The sequence below is a fragment of the Chiloscyllium punctatum genome, chromosome 24 (genome assembly GCF_047496795.1).
Source record: "Chiloscyllium punctatum isolate Juve2018m chromosome 24, sChiPun1.3, whole genome shotgun sequence".
NCBI classification, from domain to species: Eukaryota; Metazoa; Chordata; class Chondrichthyes; order Orectolobiformes; family Hemiscylliidae; genus Chiloscyllium; species Chiloscyllium punctatum.
Window position 1 is genome coordinate 3,562,551 of NC_092762.1, and position 12,650 is coordinate 3,575,200.

Below are 12,650 nucleotides of genomic sequence, written 5' to 3' on the forward strand. Positions count from 1 at the left end.
TTTTGCCTGAGGTTCCGCAAGGTTGTGAACCATTGAATATTTATGTCCACCTTTTGTTCACCCTGTAACCACGTCACACTGGTGTCTAAATCTTTTATCTCTGTCTCACAAATCAATCTACCTTATTGAAGAGACATTACGCATTCCAAATAAAAATATAATTTACTCTTTCCCACAATTTCCTGTCACAAGCCGATTTCCTGATGTACAATTTTAGTTCAACTCTGTTCCATCCTGTTCCTTTCTGCTTGTCTTCAGTCACATTCCCATGCTGCTCCCATACTTCACCTTTCCACTGTGGATTTGGAAAGCTCCTTTCACCTGAATCCTGTCCCTGCATCCTCTCTGTCAGTTTGAAGTCCTATCCATAAACCGACCGACATGATTGGCCAGGACACTGGTCCCAGCACAGTTCCAGTGGGACCATCCCAACAGATTATTTTTTTAAAATCAGTTATGGGATGTGGGTGTCTCTGGCTGACCAGCCTTTCTTGCCCAACCCTAGCTGATTAACGTGCTAGGCCATTTCAGAGGGTCATTGAGAGGCAAACACTTTCTGTGGGGATGTCGTGCAGACCACGTGAGGATGAGCAGATGTCCTCTTGAAAGACAAGTGTTTGGCCTTTTTGCTTTGCTACATCGGCAACGGTTTCATATGTATTTATCGACCATTAATTACCTTTTCTTTTAGTTCGTGATTTCAAATTTCTGCATTTCTGATGGTGGGATTTAAACCTGCCTCCACAGAAGGTTCGCTGATGTTTGGCATACATGCTCTAGCAATAATACTACTAGGCCAGCAATTCACCTGTTCACCAGTTGCTCATCCCTGAGCACTGATACATCATGAAGTGCACCATGAAGCTAAACCCGTTTTTCCTACATATTTGTTTGATCATGAACTCTGGTGATATCACTCATTATCTCTCCATGTGGTCTCCCACACTGTGTGGGTCTGATTGCTACCTTTGTCAGTGTCTCTCACTCTTGCAGCGACTCCACATCCTGAGCCAACAGAATTCTCCACTCCAGAGGGACACAGCAGCACATGCCAAGAATGGAGACTGGTATTTTAATGATCCCTGTGGGATACAGTATCATTCTCCCTTTATAATCCTCACTGCATATGTCTAATTTCCCAATCTGTCCATCTCTCAGTCTCCTGTAGGTACTCAGGAAGTTCCTGACTCAGTAGCCTTCCCAGCTGCTGGTTGTTTCGTCCATCACCTCATTGTCTCTCTGGCTGACCAAGCATTTTCAAAGTGCAGGGAGATCTGGAGCGTTCAACAAATCCTGCAGCGAGGTAAGATCACTCACATGAACAGAACAGAGAGCAATGAGAGGGCTCCAAACATTGGCTAACAAGACATGACACAGATACAGCGCTGGAGAAGGAGCACAGTACAGACACACCCCAGGCTCAATCACCGCCCCTACTTTAACTTACTATGTACTGAGTCAGCATCAGGAGTGTCACAGTTATCGATCCAGGTCTGTGCTGTCTTTGTGAGCATCAGTATAGCAAAGGGGAAATCAAGCCTCCCACGAGAGGGTGGGATTGCTGCCTGAGATCTTTCTGTTCTGCGCTCCCTCTCCAAAACTATCTATGTCATGTCTCCTTGACTAGTGTCTTCAAAAGTGTGTAATTCCTACATCAGTTCAAGTCCCTGTAACCTCCTCCATTCCCTTCATTCGTCCCTCCACATATTTAAAATGTGCTGCATTCCAGCCTACCATCCCTGTCTCTGTAACTTGATTCAGTGTCTACAACATGCCTTATCTCTGTAGTCTCCTCCTCCAATAACTGGAGACAGAGGCATGCAGCACGGAAACATAACCTTTGGTCTGACGAGTCCGTGCTGATCAGGTTTATCAATCTGAACGAATCGCTTCAGCCTGTGTTTAATCCGTATCCCTTCAAACATTCCCCTCTCCATGTACCTGTCCAAATGTCTTTTCCATGTTGTAATTGTTCTTGTTTCTCCCATGTGCCCCTGGCAGTTCATTCTGTCTATGCACCATCCTCTGTGGATAATGTTGCCCCTCAGCTCCCTCTTTAAATCCTTGCTCTCTCACCTCCTGTTTATACCCTCTAGTTTTTGACTCACTGACCCTTTGCAATTCACATAACTCCAGGCCTGCAAGATCTTGTAAACCTTGAAAAGTTCACCCCATAGCCTCCTCTGCTCAAGGGAAATATTTTGGACAATGTTACAAATATCTCCAACTCATATATCAAAGTGCTGGCCAATGGGGGCAAGTGTACCAAATGCTGCTTTCTCCAAGCTGTCCACCTGTGATGCCACTTCCAAGGAACAATGTAACTGCACCCCTTGGTCTCTCTCTGTTTGACAACACTGCCCAGGGCCCTGCCATTAACTATGTTAGTCATCCCTGGCTTGTCCTAACAAAATCCAACACCTGAATTCAACTCCATCTCTCATTCCTTGGTCCACTGCCCCAGTTGGTCGAGATCCCCTTTGACAACCGTATTCACTGCTCACTACACCATTAAATTGATCATCCATAAAATTACAAACAATGACTCCTATATTCTCAACCAAATTGTTTATGTAGATGATGTACATCAGCGGAAACAGCCCCGAACCTTATAACACACTGCTTTTTAACAGGCCACCAGTCTGAAAAACAACCCTCTCCCACCACCCTCTGTATCGTCCTGTCAAGCCAATTTTTTATCCAGTTGGTGAGCGCTCCCTGATCCCATGTGATCCAACCTTATGAACCAGTATATCATGATAAAACCCTGCCAAAGGCCCTGCTGACATTCGTGAAGACCATGTATCGTCACAACTTCAACGAAAGCAATCAGGTTAGTGAGACCTTACTTTGTACACACAAAGTTGTGCTGACTATCTTTCATCAATCCTTGCCTTTCCAGATGCATGTAACTCCTGTCTGGCAGAATCACATCCACCACCGATATGTGGCTAATTGGTGTTTACGTCCATGGCTTTCCATCGCAGCCTTTCTAAAATAATGGAACAAAACCATATTCTCGTCATTGTTGAACAGCATGGAAACTGACCATTCAGTTGTGAAGGGTCTTTAGTTTCAAACTAAACTCATCCCAGCTGCCTGTTGCTGGCCCATATCTCTCTAACCCTTCCCTATTCCCGTACTTAACCAAATGTGTTTTAAACATTGTAATTGTACCCACATCCACCCCTTCCTCAGGAAGTACTTTCCATACTCAAACCACCCTCTGTGTAACAATTTGCACCCATGTCTTTTTTTTAACATATCCCTCCTCTCAACTTAAAAATGTGGCCACTCCACTTGAGACTCGGACATCCTGGGGAAAAGGCAACTGCCATTTACTCTATCTATATCCCTCATGTTTTTCATAAACTTCCATCAGGTCATCTCTCATCCTCCAGGCTTCAGTGAAAAATGACTCTGGCTGGGTAGGTTTTTTTTCCAGAACTCAAGCCTTCCGTACCCAGCAACATCCTGGTAAATCTCTTCTGAATCCCCTGCAGCTTAATAATATCCTCCCTATAACTGGGCGACCAGAACTGGACAGAGTATTGCAGAACAGGCCTCACCAATGTCCGTACAATCTCAACATGACGTCCCAAATCCTCCACTCAATGGACTGAGCAATAGTCAAGCATACCAAGCACTGTCTTATCCATCCTGTGATGCAAGCTTGAAGAATTATGTACCTGAACCCGGAGGTCCCTCTGCTCTTAAACACGAACCGAGGCCCAATCATTAATTGTATAAGCTCTACCCTTGTTTGTTTTACCAAATGCATTACCTCGCATTTATTCAGATTGAATTCCATCTGCAGTTTTTCAGCCCATTCACCCATATTATCAAGATCCTTTTATGACATTAGCAAACCTCCTTCACTGTCCACTAATCCACCCTCTAGCCTTCCAGCACATCACACATGGTACAAATACCTTTGCTCAGGACCCCACAATTTCTTCCCTAGCATCACACAATATCCTGTGATACACTTAATCAGGTCCTGGGGCTTTCCATACCTTTGTGTTTTAAAACCTCCAGCACCACCTCTTCTATAACATGCACTCTTTTCAAGTCATAGAGATGAACAGCATGGAAACAGCGCCTTCGGTCCAACTCATCCATGCTGACCAGAAGATCTAAATACATCCATCCCATTTATGAAAATTTGGCCTATGTACCGCAAAACCCTTCCTATCCATTTACCCATCCAAATATCTTTTAAATGTTGCTATTGTATCAGTCTCTGTTACTTTCTCTCTCAGCTCATTCCATACACGCATCACCGTGTGCATGGAAAAGCTGTCCCATCAATCACTTTTAAACCTTTCCCCTCTGACCTTAAACCTATGCTCTCTAGGTTTGGACTCTCCAACCCCTGGAAAAAGAACTTGAATATTTACCCAATCCATACACCTCATGTTTATATAAACCTCTATCAGGTCACCCCTCAGTCTCCAATGCTCCAGGGAAAATAATCCCAGCTTATTCAGCTGAAACCATGGCAACATCTTGTAAATCTTTTCTGAGCACTTTCACAACATCCTTGCTATAGCAGGGAGACTGGAATTGCAGAGAACTCCAATTGCGGTCTAACGTATTGCTCTTGTTCCCCGAGTTTCCCAGTCTTAGTCCACAGTAAGTTCTGGAGTGAAAATTTGTTTAGTGTCTTCGTAAATATCCTGCAGTTCCACACATGGATGACCTCATTGATCTTTAAGGGCCTCTATTTTGTCTTGAGGTACTTGTTTACGTTTAATATTTTGTACAATCACTTTCGGATTCTCTTTATCCTTCTCTGCCGACGCTATTTCATATACCATTTCTGCGTTCCTGATTTCTACCCAAAGTGTATTTCTACAGAACCTGTGATCCTCAGGGATTCCCTTGATTCAGTTGGCTATACCTGACATGTGCCCCCTTTTCCTTGAGCAGACTTTCAATATACAGCCAGTGTTTCCTAATGCTGTCAGCATTGACCTGCACACAAACAGGTACATGCTGGCGCTGAACGCTCAATTTATCTCAATTTTAAAATATTGTCACTTGTTCGACTTCCCGTTCCCTTGAAATAGACTCCCCAATCACCTTTTGAAAGTTCCTGGCTAATACGATTAAGATTGGTCTGGTCCCATTTTATAACTTGAACTTGTGGACCAGGCCTGTCCTTTTCCAGAACTATTTTCAAACTGTGGTCACTTTGGCAAAATGCTTTCGCACTAACACCTCAGTCCCTTTCCCTAACTGGTTTCCCAAGGCCAAAGGAAGGTCAGGTTTTGCCCATTTCTGTTTTCAGGCCATTTACATATTGATTGAAAGTTTTCTGGAACGCAATTACCAAATTCCTCCCTTGCAAACGCTGAATATTGACAGTCCCAGTCTAGGTTTGGAAACTTAAAAAGCCCCGACCTTAGCAGCCCTATTATTATGATTGATATTTGAGATCTCCAGACATATTTGTTCCTCAGTCTGCCGCGGACCTTTGGGGGTCAGGAGGACAATCGTGTCAGAGTGATGACCAATTGTTATTTCTCAGTTCTACTAACATAGCTTCACTGGATAATCCTACAAGAATATTCTCATTAAGTACTGATGTGGTGACACATGTAATCCAAATCCACCACCACGCGTCCTCTCTTGCCTCACCTTCGATGCTTCCTGCAGTGACTCTACTTGGCAACAATGGGCTGCCAGTCCTGCCCCTCCCTCAGTTGTGTTTCTGTGATACCTATAAACTCCCAGTCCCATTTTCCAAATCCATGTCCTAGGTTCATCTGTCAGGCTTCTTTCATTGAAATAAATGCAGTTTAATCATCAGTTTTCCTCCATTCCCTGCTATGTTCCTGCTTGCCTTGTCTGTTGAATTTGCTGTCTTTATCTTGATTACAAGCTTCAATCATCTTTCTGGCCTTACGACTGTTTAGGGTCCAACACCCTGCTAGACTATTTTGTATCCTCTCAAGTAGCTCTAAAAATTCGCCCCATCAGGATATGTCCCCCCCCCCTCCCGCCTCCTGCTCCCAGTTCAGGTGCCTTTCCCACCCTGTCTCACTGTGCTGACACCTACAAGATCTAGGGACTTGTCCACTCAGGTCCCTGTGTTCCTCAGTACTCTGCAAGGACCAACCATCCATTATGTCTGTACATCGCTTATCATACCTCCAACAAGGCATGACCTCACATTGATCAGAACTAAACTCTGATCAGATTATCATCTAATCGTCATCAGACTGTAGCTAGAAACCATCCTCCTCATTGGGAACAACACCCTCACCTTTCATGTCATCGGCAAACCTACTCATGATTCCTTCTGCTTTCACATCAAAGTTATTATTCGACAGAATAACCAGCAATGGTTTTTGCACAGATCCCTGTGGTACACCTGCAGGTGAAAGAACATCAAACACGAAGAGGTTTATCCACCAATTGTGCATCCAATTTAGCAACTTGCCTTGAATCCCAGTGGCTCTTCTCTTTTGAACAAGCCTTCCATTTGGGACCTTGTCAAAGACTTTAATGAATCCCTTGTAAATCACTTCATCTGCACTGCCCTCATCAATATTTTGAGAGACCATTAAAAAAAACGCAACTGAATTCCTCAGACAGTATCTTCCTCTGCCAAATCCGTGATGACTCAGCCGAGTTGATCCCTACCTTTTCAATCCTCCGAATTGTTCCCAATGATTTCCCTCCCCCTGCTGTCAGACTATCTACTCTGTAATTACCTGGCCTTCTTGAACAAATGAACCACATTAGCGATCCTCCAGTCATTTGGCACTTCACCTGTGTCCAGCAAAGTATTAAATATATCCACCAGGGCCCCAGCAATCTCCTCTCTTACATCCCATAGCAGCTTGGGATATATTTCATTGGGCACTGGGGACCTCTCCACCTTTATGCCTGTGAAAACATTTAATATCTCCTCCTCATTGATCTTACTATGTTCTAGAACCTCACCATCCCGACTCAAATCCCCGGCTGCAATGTCCTCCCCTGTGTGAAAACAGATGGGAAGTATTAATTGAAGACCTCACCTACTTCTTCTGGCTCCATGCACAGATTGACCGTGTTTAAATCAGACGCAACTCTTTAACTGGTAATCTTCTTCCTCGAACTATACGGATAAAATAATTTGTGACCTTTTCTTAACCATATTTGCCAAGGATATTTCAAGCCCATTCTTTGACCCTCATTTTTAAGGACCCCTTGCACTCTCTATACTATTTAAGGGCTTCACCTGTTTTCAACGCACTGTACTTTCTTTCGCCAGCTCACGATATCGCTTTAGCAGCATTTGCTGGAGTTACTGTCTATGTTATTCACCCTTCAGGGAACACACTGGCCCAGAATTCTCCCTGTATCACTTTAACATACTTCCTTCTTCTAAATATGAACCCAACTGCAAATAGTTCCTCCGTGTCTGTGTTTGCCAGATCCTGTCTCGTGATAATGATAATGCTCACTGACAGTAATATTCTAATGATTTGGTGGCTTCCTCAAATTTGGCAACTTCACTTCTGCACTATCCTTAACTCTTTCCAAAATGACTTTGAAACTTAGTGTTATGTCCACTATCCCCAAAACACCACAAAAGTCCTTCTGTCTGTCATCTTATCCAGCAGCTACAGTGCACTCTGTCTGTAGCATCTAGCCCTTACTGACCTGCCCTCCAGCCTCTCCATCACATGTTATCACTGGAACCTTCTGCAGTCCCCACAGCGCTCCTCCATCCTTTCATACAACACCTCATTGCCTCTAAGCATTCAGAAAGTACGGAGGAATAGGATACAGGGAAACATATCTGTCTGGATAGAGATTTCCTGGCCCATAGAAGACAGAGGGTGATGATTGTTGGACAGCATTCAGCCTGGAGCTCGGTGACCTGTGGGGTTCTGCAGGGATCGATTGCGGGAACACTGCTCTGTGATTTTTTTATGAATGACTTGGATGTGGGTGTGGAAGACTGGGTCAGTAATTTTCCTGATGACACAAAGGTTGATGGAGTGGTGGATATTGTGGATGACTGTTGCTGGTTGCAGTGGGGCATTGACAGAATGAGGAGCTGGACTGAGAAGTGGTAGAGTTTAACCTGCAAAAGTGTGAAATGAATCATTTTAGAAGGTCGAAGTTGAATTCAGAATTCTGGGTTAAAAAAAGGATTTTTGGCAATGTGGACTAACAGAAGGATGTTTGGTTCCACGTCCATTGATCCCTTACAGTTGCCACCCAGCTGGTATGGTTGTTAACAAGTAATACGTTGTGTTGGTTTTCATTAGCTGGGGGATTGAGTTTCAGAGCTGTGAGGCTATGCTGCAGCTCTATAGAGCTCTGCTTAGACCACAATTAGATATTGTATTCAGTTCTGGTACTCTCATTACAAGAAAGATGTGGAAGCTTTAGAGAGAGTAAAAAGGGGATTTACTGGATACTGCCTGGACTGGAGAGCATGTCTTATGAAGAAAGTTTGAGGGAGCTAAGGCTTTTCTCATTTGAGTGAGGAAAAGTGATGGGTGGCGTGATAGAGGTGAACAAGATAATGAGAGGCACAGAGAGAGTGAACAGTAAAATATTTTTGTTCCAATGGCAGAAATTACTATCACAAGAGAGGATAATATTAAGGTGATTGGAAGAAGGTTAAGGGGAGATTTCAGAGTTTGGTTCTTCACAGAGTTGTGGGTGCATTGAATGCATTGCAGTGGTGATAGTAGAGTTAGATACATCAGGGACCTTCAATAGACTCTTGGAAAGGCACATGGATAATAGTAAAATGAAATGTATGTAGGTTAGTTTGACCTTAGAGGAGAATTAAATGTCGGCATAACATTGAAGGCTGAATGGCCTTGTGCTGTACTGTTCTGTGTTCTAGGTCCCGTATGGTAAACTGGGTAATACATTCCGATCAAGGTAAAGGATATGACATCCACGAGGAGCTAGCCAACTTCATAGAGAATTTACTTCATGACAGGAGATAGAGGGTGATGGGAGACATTTTGTTTCTCTGACTGGAGGCATGTGACCAGCGGTGTTGTGGGTCCACTGTTGTTTGTCACTTGGATAAATGGTTTGGTTGAGAATATTGGTTTCCTGATTAATACGTTTGTGGTTGGCACTGAAATTGGTGATATACTAGACAGTGAAGAAGGTTAACTCTGATAAAACAGGATGAACAGTACTGCTGGGATAGTGAGCTGAAGAATAGCAAATCGAGTTTAATTCGATACATGCAAAGTGTTCCATTTTGGTAAAACAAGCCAGTGTGGGACTTGTAAATTTAATGTTCGGGCCCTTGGTCGTGTTGTCAATCAGTGGCCACAGGTCTTTGAAAGTGTTGTCACAAGTAGAGAGGCTGGTGAAGCAGGCATTTGGGATGCATTGGTTTGAGCATTGAGAGTCGGAGTTTTATGTCAAGTTGTGGTGGACATTGGTGAGGCCACCATAAAAGCATTGCTGATCAGTCGGAAAATACTCATCTGGTTCACTTACCTCCTTTATGGAAAGACATCTGACATTCTGAACTGGTCTGGCCTACAGTGACTCCAGACCCACAGCAATATGGTTGACTCTGAGCGGAATTCTGGGTAATTAACCGTCTTAGCAAAGAATGCTGGTCCAGGCAGTGGCATCCACATCCCATGAATGAGTAAATAAAAATACATATGTCTCTCCCAACCTCTGCAAACCCCTCCAGCTGCAGCAATCCGTACTGGCTTTGTAACACCGTTCAGGCCCTGACCACACTCTGTAACACTCTCACCTTCTCCAGCACCTTCACCTCTCCCTGTTCCTATCGTGTCATTAACTCCTGAAAATGATTCCACTTCCCACTGCCCTCCTCCTGCTAGCAGACCCTTTGCAATCCCTTTTACACTTACTGCATAAACACTCTTTCGCTTTAGAATTGTTTGTACTTTTTGGTAATCTTCTAAGCCTCATAATCTAATAAGATCCATTTTGTCCTGAATGAGCGACAGGTGGGAATATCTTGCTGACGCTTTGACTGTTTCAATTGAACGTCCTTTTACTGAGTATTTTACACTGTTCTTCAAGTATTTTCAACTCTTTGCTTACAGACACACATTTCAGTTTGTTCAACCTGTTAACCCTTGGTCAGTTTTCCTCGCAAACCCATGTTAATGGGCTATTTTGTTTCTCATTTTATCTTGTCCATTCTGTGATTCACGTTAAAACTTTATAATTAATTAAATGTCACTTTATCCCAATTTCCAGGAGCATCTCTCAGTGTGACATTACTCATTCGCAAAGTTTCATCAGGAAACGCTCTGTCTGAGATAGTTACATCCCTCGCCAGTTGCACAATGTGTTATTCAAAGAAACACTGAAAAAAAACATTCTCCAAACTCCTCTTCGAATATCATTCTTGTCAGTGTGATTGTCCCAGATTATGTGAATATTGAAGTTTTCCAAAATTATCACAATGCCTTTGTTAAAAGTTCCATTGAGTTAATGCAGTCATGGGGAATGGAATGGTCGGTGGCTACAACTGTTCTGCTGCTTGTGTCCTTGGCAAGTAGTAGCCAGAATTTACATTCAGTCTGACTCGACTTCACAATCTGAGGCCAAATGCTTTCTCTGTAATGCCTTTGTTACCCATTTCTGTCAGCGTTACCTAACCCTGCTTGCCCATTCTTACACTCCGCAAGATTGTGAACCATTGAATATTTGGATTAGATTAAATTACTTACAGTGTGGAAACAGGCCCTTCGGGCCAACAAGTCCACACCGCCCCGCCGAAGCGCAACACACCCATACCACTACATCTACCCCTTACCTAACACTAGGGGAAATTTAGTATGGCCAATTCACCTAACCTGCACATCTTTGGACTGTGGGAGGAAACTGGAGCACCCAGAGGAAACACACGCAGACACGGGGAGAATGTGCAAACTCCACACAGTAAGTCGCCTGAGGCGGGAATTGAACCCGGGTCTCTGGCGCTGTAAGGCAGCAGTGCTAACCACTGTGCCACCGTGCCGCCCACAAATGTTCCATCATTTGTTCATCCTGTAACCATGTCTCTCTGTTGTCTAAATCCAATTTATGTCTGTGTCACAAATCCATCTACCTTATTGAAGATGCTTTGTCTATTCCAAAATAAAACATAATTTACTCTTTCCTACAATCTCCTGTCACAACCCTATTCACTGATTTACAGTTTTAACTAAACTCTCTCCCTTGCTGTTCCTTTCTGCTTATCTTCAGTCATATCCCCATGCTGTTCTGATGCTTCACATTTTCTCTTTGGATTTGGAAAGCTCTTTTCACTTGAAACCTGTCCCTGCATCCTCCATGTCAGCTTAAAGCTCTGTCCATAAACCTACCAACATGATTGGCCAGGACTCCGCTCAATTCATGGTTCCATTGAGGCCCAGTGTAATGGGATTGTTCTCATTTACTCATGGGATGTAGGTGTCTGTGGCTGACCAGCCTTTCTTGTCCACCCCTAGCTGCCCTTGAGCTGAGTAACTTGCTCGGCCATTTGAGAGGGTCATTGAGAGGCAAACACTTTTCTGTGGGTATGTCGTGAAGACCACATGAGGCTGGCAGATGTCCTTCTCTGAAGGACAATTGTGTTTTTGATGAACAAAGATTATTTTGGACATCAGCAATGGTTTCATACTTATTCATGGATTGTTAATTGCAATTTAAAAAAATATTTTGATTTAAAATTCCCCCATTTCTGATAGTGAGATTCAAACCTGCCTCCATTGAACATTAGCTGAGGTTTTGGATACCTGCTCTAGCAATTAAACCACTCGGCCATCACTTCACTTGCTCACTGATTGCTCATTCCTAACCAATTATACCAGTGCATGATGAAGCAAAACCTGTTCTTCTGACTAAATTATTTGATCCTGACACCTTCACTCTGGTGATATCACTCAGTCTCTCAACTGAATTCCAGACTACTAACCCTATCGCTGTAACTTGCTTCAGTGTCTACAACATTCCTTATCTCCGTCGTCTCCTCCATTAACTGGAGACAGAGCCAAGCAGCACGGAAACGTTTCCTTCGATCCAACTAGCCCTTGCTGATCAAGTCCCTGAAAGAGTCGTGTTTCCCTACATTTGAACCATATCCCTTCAAACCTTCTCCCCATGTACCTGCCCAAATGTCTTTTACATGTTGTTATTGTACTTTTCCTACCACTTCCCCTGGAAGCTCATTCCATAAATGCACCATCCTCTGTGTGGAAAATGTTCTCCACCAAACCCTTTTCAGTTTTTCCTCTCCCATCTGATACTTATGCCCTCGAGAACCCAGAACATAGAACATGACAGTGCAGTACCGGCCCTTCGGCTCTCGTTGTTGCGTCAACCTGTGGAACCAATCTGAAGCCCATCTAACCTTCCCTATTCCATTCTCAACCATATGCCTGTCCAATGACCGTTTAAATTACCTTAAATTTGGCGAGTCGACCACTGTTGCAGGCCATGCATTCCATGCCCCGACTATTCTGTGTAAAGAACCTACCTCTAGCATCTGTCCTACATCTATTAATTCATAATAATATGAATGATATTAATATCTACCTCAATTTAAAGCTATCTCCCCTCGTGCTCGGCATCGCCAGCTGAGAGAAAAGGCTCTCACTGTCCAACCCATCTAACCCTCTGATTATCTTGTATGTCTC